We start from the raw sequence: 9,753 nt of genomic DNA on the forward strand, positions 1-9,753 counted from the left end.
AAACTTTCAGGGAAGGAGCGGACCACCGCGAGGCAAATTTGAGAAAAATGACAGGCAGATCCCTCAATCTGCGCCAAAGTTATTCCCAATAGAATGTTGCGGATTCCCTATGGAAAACAATCCTAACTATAACTACCTACTGGCGACCGCCAGTAGGTAATATATATATATCAATGCTCCCGACTCCACTCTTCTTTACGGAACACTCGCAGGCGGGTGCGGTTTGCGGTAGTGGACAACCGCTTAATCCAGAGGCTCCACATCTTAAAACATCATTTAAGAATAAACGCACTCACAAGAGGGAAAGTGGCACACACATCATTTATTAGCCGATGGTCAACAAACGCGTTTCAGCTACAAGCCTTCGTCAGTGTCAATGACACCCGTGGAACAGCATGTTAATAAAGTTTCCTGCCTATGCATAGGCATCGAAAGGGGACAAAGATCACTTTCAAAAACAACGCGCCATTTTGAAATACACTCACACAAATGAATGAGTACCATTTCCAATGTTTACCTTCACAACTATAGGCGTGCACATATGTTACAAACCCTACGTTCTCCAGGGTTGTACAATTCTTTTTGAAGTGATCATAGATGGTAATTTTGCCGTGGATCGGCTTATCTCCCCACAGTACCTAACTGTAGGGAGAGACAAGGCTGTCACATAGTTTCTAAAATTTCTAACATTTCTTACCCACACATACAATCCTTCATATTTATGCTGGTGGCAAAACATAACGTGCAACCAATATTGAGCAACTCCAATCTTGCCGTACATCGGCAAATGTCCCCATCACCTAATACATTACTATACAAGACATTATGAAGCTACCAGGCATTTTGGCAAACCGTTACCTTTTAGCAGACATTCTAACTAGATAGTTACAGACCCACCCACCAATACTCAAGACCCCTCAGTAGGTTAATGGACAAGTCTTCCCAAATTTACATGATTACAATTCATTCTATTCGGAGACTCTTCATTGCAACCAAAAAGATTTAGGGAGCTGTAAAAAGACAAAGAGTTTCAAGAATTCAAAAATCCAAAAAAACAAAAAACTAAAAAATCAAAAGATTGTGCAAAGGTTCTCAATTTGATACTCCACAATTTCATAGTTTCACAATTTCAAGTTCTCAAAATTTCAACATTTCAAACAATATAGTTGATCAAAAGACCCGAAATCCAAAACCCATAATATAGATTGTAAAATCATCGAATGCTTAGTTAAAAGACTCATACTATCATTAGACATATTCCAGTTCAGATCTGTTTCTCTCACATACCATGTAAAGAGGTGCCAGTGACTAAAGAGCAGTTGATGTTACTGGGAAGAGCGGTTGGCATTCAAGAGAAAGATGAGATTCCCATAACTTCCCCAAGTGCTCCGCCAGCTCCTCCCCACTATTCAAACCCATTGGTGATTTAGTCATCAGATCAATTGTATACCTGGATTCTAGACGTCTGAGTTGTCTCAACCTGTCTCTCCCTCTGATGTTGTTCGGGACGTAATCCAGTACAAAGTAGTGGAGTTTACCCCTATTGCTCTGATCTAATTCTGCAAAGTGTCTTGCGACAGGGTAAGCAGGATCAGCCTTATCAATACCCCTCATATGCTCGAAAATCATTATCTTCAACTGGTGGATCATGCTGCCTACATAACGTAGGCCGCACGGGCAGTCCAAACAGTAGACTGTGTAGGGTGTGCTGCATGTTATGAATTTCTTAATGGCCTTAGTTTTTAATGGTTCTGGCAGACTGTATGTTAAAACCCGTTTGCTGCCTGCACATGCACTGCACGGAAAGAAGCCCTTCATGTCAGACAATGTTCCCACCCTGGGTCCAGCTTTTTCTAGGTGACTCCTAACAAATGAATCCCTCAAGGACCTAGCCCTACGGAAAGTAACCTGCGGTCGTGATGATATATCTCCCTTAATGATTCAGACGAATAAGGAGTAATCATACGGAACTACCCTGCTAGGTTCGATTCTACTTCTTTAGGTTTATCAAGCAGAAGTTGGGTTCTATGTATTTTCCTAACCCTCACAAGGGTTTTAATGAGAGAGCTTAGATCGTATCCCCTTCTCACAAATCAGAAAAAGTCCTGTTCCCTAGAGCTATTCCTCCGTAGCCTCAATAGCTCCCAATAGGGAATGCTCTGGACTAGTTTAGGAGGATGATTGCTATTGGCATGCAAGATGGAATTTCCTGCTGTCGGCCTGCGGAAAAGAGCGGTATGTAGTCTGTCGTGCTCAACAAACACTCTCAGGTCCAAATAGTCCACTGCCACTGGACTAATGGTACAAGAGAAGTGCAAGTTGCATGAGTTGTTGTTCAAGACCTCTACATATCGACGGGCCGTGTCCATCGTCCCATGCCACACGATGAACTGGTCGTCGATATATCGATACCAATGCACCACTCCTCCCATATCCTGGCCCTGACCCTGGAACTGCCTGGGCACCCGCTCCTCCCACCAGCCGACGAACAAGTTTGCGTAGCTGGGGCAAAGCAGGTGCCCATCGCAGTACCGGATCCCTGTATGAAGAATTGGTCCTCAAACAGAAAGATGTTACTGGCCAGGCAAAACTCTACAAATTCCAAGAGCATACAATTATGTTGTGCAAACCGAAGCTGTTTCTTCTTCAAAAAGTGCTCAACAGCAACCATTCCTTGTTCATGCCTTATGTTCGTATACAGCCTGGTGATGTTTCTCTCTTGTGAGTGCGGTTATTCTTAAATGATGTTTTAAGATTTGGAGCCTATATCTATATATATATATATATATATATATATAGTCAGAAAATAATCTAGATGCAATTACAAATATATATATTTGTAATTGCGTCTAGATTATTTTCTGACTCAAGTAGAGTATCTAATAGAACAATATCATCTAACTTCAAGTTCTCATTTGATAACCCCACATGTGAACTGTGTTCATTCTTTATGTCATCATTTTTCGATTTTAAATATTTCAACAGTTTCAATTTGCCAATTAATTTATAAATACCTATCCTGGTTTGGGTGTAATTGAAGGAGGTTCTGGGCAGTATGATAAACCTAAAGATGTAATCTGAACTACATATTTTTAGCTTAAGGTTTATCATAGTGCCCAAATTAACAGAAACCAAGCCAGAAACATTTCAAAATCACAAGATCAAAAAAGACAAACTCCAAAGTTAGTATTATGTTTGAAACAGCAACATACATCAAATCCCAGAAAGGTTATCTGTTGTTATGCTACAGGAGATATACTTATAGTAAATAGAGTTCCAACAGTGCAAAACCTCACTGCAAATGCTACCAATATTAGTCTAACAAGTAATAATCACATTAACATTGTAGAAAATGTTAGGGAGCATAATCATCCCCCTAATATCACAGAAATAGAAGTGAGAAATATGCCACACAACCTGAAAAAAGGACATTACTAGCTCACAAGAGCCAACAGGAATGATACTTAAAAATATTCTTCCCGCCCAAGCCCCAATGCCCCTGTGATTGTCTGTGCTATTATTAGGAGTATTTGTAATGTGCATCATTTCAAACTGCACCCAGTTTTGGGCAAGTGATTTGAAATTATGCAAAATTCCGCAATGGTACGTCCAGGCGAATCTCTGCTAGACATTTTGTGCCCTAACTAGTCTCAGAGGAAGAAAATACAAAACATTTCAGATTATTAGACATGGTGAAAATGTCTCGCATTTCACACAATCTTATAAAACATCCCCTGATAGAGTCACACTTTGCTAATTCAGACCACCTTCGCAGGACCTCTGTTGCAAGTGCCTCTGCATTGCACTTCTTGCTGGTTGGCTGATCACAGACTAGATAGATGACAAAGCCTAGAAGGTGTTCTTTCACATATAAAAAACAGATTCCACCATATGCCTGATACAGAACAGGGTTCCCTACATGTCCACCTGAATGTGTACTGCTAACTTGCCATGCAATGCACTTCAAACATAACTATGTCATAGGTGTATTTACAGGTATCACGTTAACAATTTCTCCAGTCAACTTGCAGCCTTGTTCCAAACAGTGCCACTATTCCCTTGTTAGGCACTCAACAAATCAGACTGTCTCCAGAAATTCCCAAAGCAATTTTGCCAACATAGTAGTGTTTAGTTACTCCAATCGAATTTGCTATTGATTTCTATTATTTAAAAGCCAGCACTGTCCAAATGTCATGTCAGAGATTGTAGATGTTTGGTAAGTAAAGTAAGCATGATCAACATCTGCGTGCCAATCATGACTTGTAACATCACTGTCCTCGAGGATGATGCAGCGAGCCAGTGTCATGTCTGCACACGTGCCGCTGTGATATGCCACATATATCAAAGCAATTGAAGAATATGGCATAAGTGTTCCAGCACCAGTCAAGGAGGACAGCACTTGATGGAACTGCAAAGGCTTCCTTCCTGAACACACTGAACCTCCGTCATTCCTATGTGTCTTCTTAAAATTATGTGTCCCAAACTGCATCTTTCATTTTCCTGAAACCAGACAGTGACATTAGCTTTGCCTTTTGTAGCAAATATTGAACTAATCATGTATTTAAGGGTTTATCAGCACGATCTCTCATACTTTTCCAGGGTACATCAAGCTCTAGAGTAATACTCTAGACCTTCAATCCTTTTCTTCCCATCTTTGAGAAATGTTGGGCCCGGGTGACCTTCTTCCCTTTTCTTGAATGAGTTTATCAAGGACTGGATGCCTGAAAGGTCTGTTGAGAACCCTTCTCGATTAGCCGAGGAGAGGGCGATGCCTCGCAGTAGCCACAGTGCCATCCTGCATAGAATAATAAACGCGAGGGGTGACAAGTGTCATGTTTAGAGAGTCACTGTTTGAAGGAGAAACACACAGAACAGAAACAACCTCCTTCAGCAATCTTGGTAACTCTTGATTGAATATGAAGATAGTGTTGGGGAAGACAGCAACACAAAAACTCTTCCTTGCTTAAGAAAAGAGACAAGTAGTACAAGCAGAACAAAGGAATGACTCATGAAGAAAATGACCCAATCTGAGGGACAACAATAAATATTAATTAGGTGCTGAGCTAAAATCAGGAAACAAAATAGTCATTAAAAACACACCATTCTAAAATCGATCTTCCACTGCCAGTGCTACATGGAACCAATAGGAAAGTACTCCATGACATTACAAGGGATTAAGAAGTGGAGATGCTCCAGCGGTGAGGGATCTTCATGTGTGATGGAATATGGAACAATGCAATGCCCTGATGTGAAGCACATAAGAGACTTCTTCTTCTGAATGTACATGACCATAGTTGAGTTCTTGGTACTGACATTTTCGGGAATGTCAAAAAATCAAATAGGGAAAGGCTCACTTGTCCTGAGTAACCAGGGTTTGTAAGTTTTCGTTCGGTGTACCGATAAAAAACCCTCATTCACATACTGAGGCTCGGGATGGCGGTATATCTTGATTCTCCGCCTCTCTCTTAGTAACGTGACAGCATCATCATTGGGTTAGTTGTCATGCTTCCTCCACCCGGAGGTAAACCACTGATTGGTACAGTAGTGATCAGTGATAGTGATTGACAGTGTGAGTGAAAAAAGATGTTTTAATAGTTAAAAAGCTTTTATGTCCAGACAGAAGGAGAATTTTAATGGGTCTGGGTTCAAGCTTGTTAAAACATTTTGCGTGCGTAGTACGAGGAGTTAGGAATCTTCCACACTATTCAATGTCCATAAGAAAAGGTCGACATGTTTCAGCCTTGTGTTTGCCCAGAAGGGTCAGTCAGGCTTTCTTTAGGACCTCGATGATAAGTGAAAAGTGCCCTGGGTTTTTTAAAAGAGTCAAGGTGTATTGACCCGACTCTTGTGAGGTCTAGTAGTACCTGTAAAAGAGGGGGGAAGGAAATGAGACAAACAAACATACATATGTGGAGCACATCAATTGGGCGGTCTCCATGGTGGACGCTGTCCATGTACTTAAATCAAGAAGAAACTAAAAAATGGCAATTTGTTTTGAAAATTACAACATTTTCCTCAGTCCCTTATGGCAAAGAATCTCTCATAGTTCAAAGTCAGGACCCATCCCTCTATGTGATCTTAAAGTGGGTCAGTTGTGTAGATCATGGTATGTCATGAAAGGCGTCCAAATGTGAGCCTGCTATTTGTTAAGTGCATGTGCTGCAGTGCTATATAGGCTAGGGTCTCATTTTTACTTCTGATACAAAATGATTCCAGTTGTTATACTGGTGTCAAGCTTGTCTCAAAATGACAGGCGCTCTAGGAATATATGAGGGGAACATGAGTGGGTATGTACCTCGACTCCTGTCTACCAATCAGTAGTTAATCGCTACGTCTTTCTCCAGACTGTGGAGTGGAGTTAATTGTTATCTACGAGTTCAGAAGCCCACAGTGTTATCAGGCTCAGTTTACTCGTATACGGCCGGTTGCCATGTCCAGTTCAAAACCCCAGGTGGATGGTCAGGAAAAAAAGTGTTTTGAGTTGTCTTTTAAAGCTCTGGCTACAATTTGTGTGAGCGGTTGTTAGTTAGCCCATGACCTGGTTAATAATGCCAGCAGGGTGATTTATCATTCCCCAGACTCGTGGCTCTACATGATATGCAGACGTGACAACAGTAACTTGAAAATCAGCTCGTTTGATAAGCAGCGTGCACTCTAGGCTATGTTTTCATTCGTGCCAGCATCACGCGTAATGACGGTAGTGCCTCCCCAGTAATATCCCAATCTTGCGTACCTTATATCATTGCAGTTATTGCTTCATCGGGCGTACTGGGAGGTGGTTCCTGCTAAGGAAACAACACACATGTGAGATGGTTTTAAAAGGGTTGAGGGTAATACGTTACGGTTTTGTAGAGTCTTCCTTCAGCGCTTCGGCTGCTACCTATTGTGCGGAAGTTGCACAACTTGTGCTGTCTCTGCCTCTCCAGGTTCTGTTTGATTCGCGGTTCACTTCCTGGTCTTTTAAAGTGGGAATGGAGGTAATGGAAAACAAACTATGCTATTTTAGCGAAAACCTGGGTGCACAAAGGTCATTGATCTAAAAAACAAATCGATCTAAAATAATTTTATCGTTTGTATCCACTTGAATCAGGCGCATGATTATTATCTGAGGGATTTTGAGTGGCGATTTTTGGTGTTTATAATCACTCGAGTCCCCATTATAGTTACTATTGTCAGTTGCCTAGACGTGATGATCTGGTGGCCAACATCATTATTTGATTCAGAAGTCTTATGGCTATGTTGAGCTAATTCGTGTTGCGTACGCTCTTTTGTCTTTCTGTTTTAGGACTGGATTATTGAACGGGGGGAGCTCAAGCCAGGATCGTTATTATTGAGTCCATACTGATTTTGTTCATATTGCTATCATGGAAAAGGTCTTTTCAGTGATTGAGACTCAACCAACGGATATTATCATTGAGTCCATGTTCATTAGTGCCTAGACGGTGAACCCATCTCCGTTCTTTTTCTAAAAGAATCTTCTCTGCATTATGGGTTTTTGTAGTCAGGGTTGCCAGAATGACCCACTTTAGGTCATTTATTGTGTGTCTAGCTTCTATGTAATGGTCACTCATTTTAGTAACCACATTAAAAAATGACACCTTACTACTATATGACAACCACAACTTTGACAGAAGAATTATAATTCATACTAACAAGGGCAATTAAATAACCTTGACACAAAGTACAACATGTATGATGGACAGCCTATTTAAATTGTGACCTACACAATTCAAGCAAATATAGACGGTGCACAGTCAATACTAACACTACACTGTTACGTAACTAAAAAAGTACAACTTACCATGAATTGCTAACTAATATAAGAGAACAAACTAACAACTATAAACTCTAAAAAAATAATCATCAGATTTTGTGCATGCAATGATTAACACCATATTTAAAACTGACACACACACTGCAATTTAGGATGTAATTTCAACCAGAGCATATGGAGGCAACTACAAAAATGTACTATGATTGTAGAATATGCAACTAACCTAGAATTTAGGCATTAAATAAAATAGCTTATAGCTCTACCATACATCTCCTTGACAGAAGTAGCCAAACATTATGATATTTGTTTGAATCTCCCTACTTCTAAAATCATGAGACAAAGCAAGCTCCATTAATAGATTATTTTGAAGAAATCTGGGTTGGTTGCGTGCACCCAAGTATCATATTCCATGGTGTAATAAGTACAACAGCACCATATCCCAAGAAACAAAGACAAATAATGTATTGTAAGATTAACTCCTTCAAAAGGAATACATGGAAGAAACTGATCTACCCTGTACCAATTTTGTTAAGAGTTAAGCTACCAAGGACTAAGAAAGGACACTAACAGACCAAAATCAAGCAAGAAATATCTGAAAAAACTATATAAAATGCATCAGAAATTAGAGAGCAAATTATTAATGTTTGCTAACAACCAAGGCCTACTATTTTTAGATTCAGTGGCAAGAATACTACATTAAAACACACGCTAAACAAAAGCACAATTTAAAACTTCATAATTAACCAAATACAGATGATTTATTGTTTATGTATAACTAATATTTTAAAAATATAAATTTAAGTTTGTAATTTTTCCCGAAATATGCAAAAACCTAACTATCCAGACTGATATTTAAAATTACAATAATTATTATTTTTAATTACATACAACTAGAAACCTGGACATCCTTCATTATTAAAATAAATAAACCTTTTCTAATTAATTACACTCATATCCAATCCATAATTATACATATAGGTAGCAAAAATACAAAAATAAACCACAGCAAAATAAATCCTGTACAAGTTCATAAATCTATGGAACCAATCCAAAACCTTGAAAATGATGATATCAAATAATATATGTTAAACAATTCTGGTAAAACCCTAAAATTAAGATAAGATTAAATAATAATTTTGGTTAAAAGATAAACAACTGTTTTCCACTGAAAAGCAATAAAATGCATCCTGATGAAAAATAATGTTTGTTATTAAAAATAGCAACCTGTAAAGCAGAACAGAGAAACGCATATACAATAATATAAAACACATAGCTAAACCAAAAAAATTACAAGAAGGCCTACCACATTAACCTACAACTGCTAATACAGAAAATACTAACCAACAATACAGTTAAACAACATTAACTAAAAAATAATACCCTAACTAACAACTCCACCACTAAACCCCAAGAAAGTTACCTGGTCCTGCGAGCAGGAACAGGTCTTGGAGGAAACATTTGAATGAATTAATGTATATTTCTAATATTTGCATGTAAGAGAATATAAAACATGAACAAATGTTACCATATATTATGTAGTTCACAAAAATGTCCATGATGTTAATTAAATATATTTAAAAAATGTTGAAAAAGAAACTATTAGAAAGTGAATTATTAATTGTGCTGTATGGTAGTCCACTACAAGTAATTAGGTCACTGTCATGTTAGATGTTAGCTAAACAAGGATGAACAGGTCATTGTCTCTAATCATCAGCCATCCTTTTCCCAGTGTTATATACCGCAGGTAGCCATCAATAAAGATACACCTTTGGATTTAACTCAATGTATTTTTAACTCAACTGCATCCCTTATTTACTCAGTATATCTCTTATTAAGAGCTCACTGCCGTTGAGTCCACCATGGTAGTACTATCTTACCTGGGAGGGATTAGGTTGCCAAGGAAGAAGCATGTGACAAAATGTGGTCTTCCTCATGCAGTATGACTGGCATGTCTAGGAGTGTCATTTTTAAGGTGTGAG

The 9,753-nt window shown here is 38.9% G+C and overlaps 1 long non-coding RNA gene across 1 annotated transcript in view; it reads right to left on the reverse strand.

Annotated features, from left to right (window-relative positions):
* The window catches only part of LOC144761346 (uncharacterized), an 86,539-nt gene extending 79,615 nt beyond the window's left edge, over nucleotides 1–6,924 (reverse strand). The window contains exons 1-2 of the long non-coding RNA XR_013595678.1: nucleotides 6,881–6,924; nucleotides 6,734–6,785 (exon numbers count right to left, since the gene is read on the reverse strand). This is a non-coding gene — a long non-coding RNA (uncharacterized LOC144761346). The remainder of the gene's footprint in view (nucleotides 1–6,733; nucleotides 6,786–6,880) is intronic.
* Nucleotides 6,925–9,753: the final 2,829 nt, after the last annotated feature.

The sequence above is a fragment of the Lissotriton helveticus genome, chromosome 6 (genome assembly GCF_964261635.1).
Source record: "Lissotriton helveticus chromosome 6, aLisHel1.1, whole genome shotgun sequence".
Classification (NCBI taxonomy): Eukaryota; Metazoa; Chordata; class Amphibia; order Caudata; family Salamandridae; genus Lissotriton; species Lissotriton helveticus.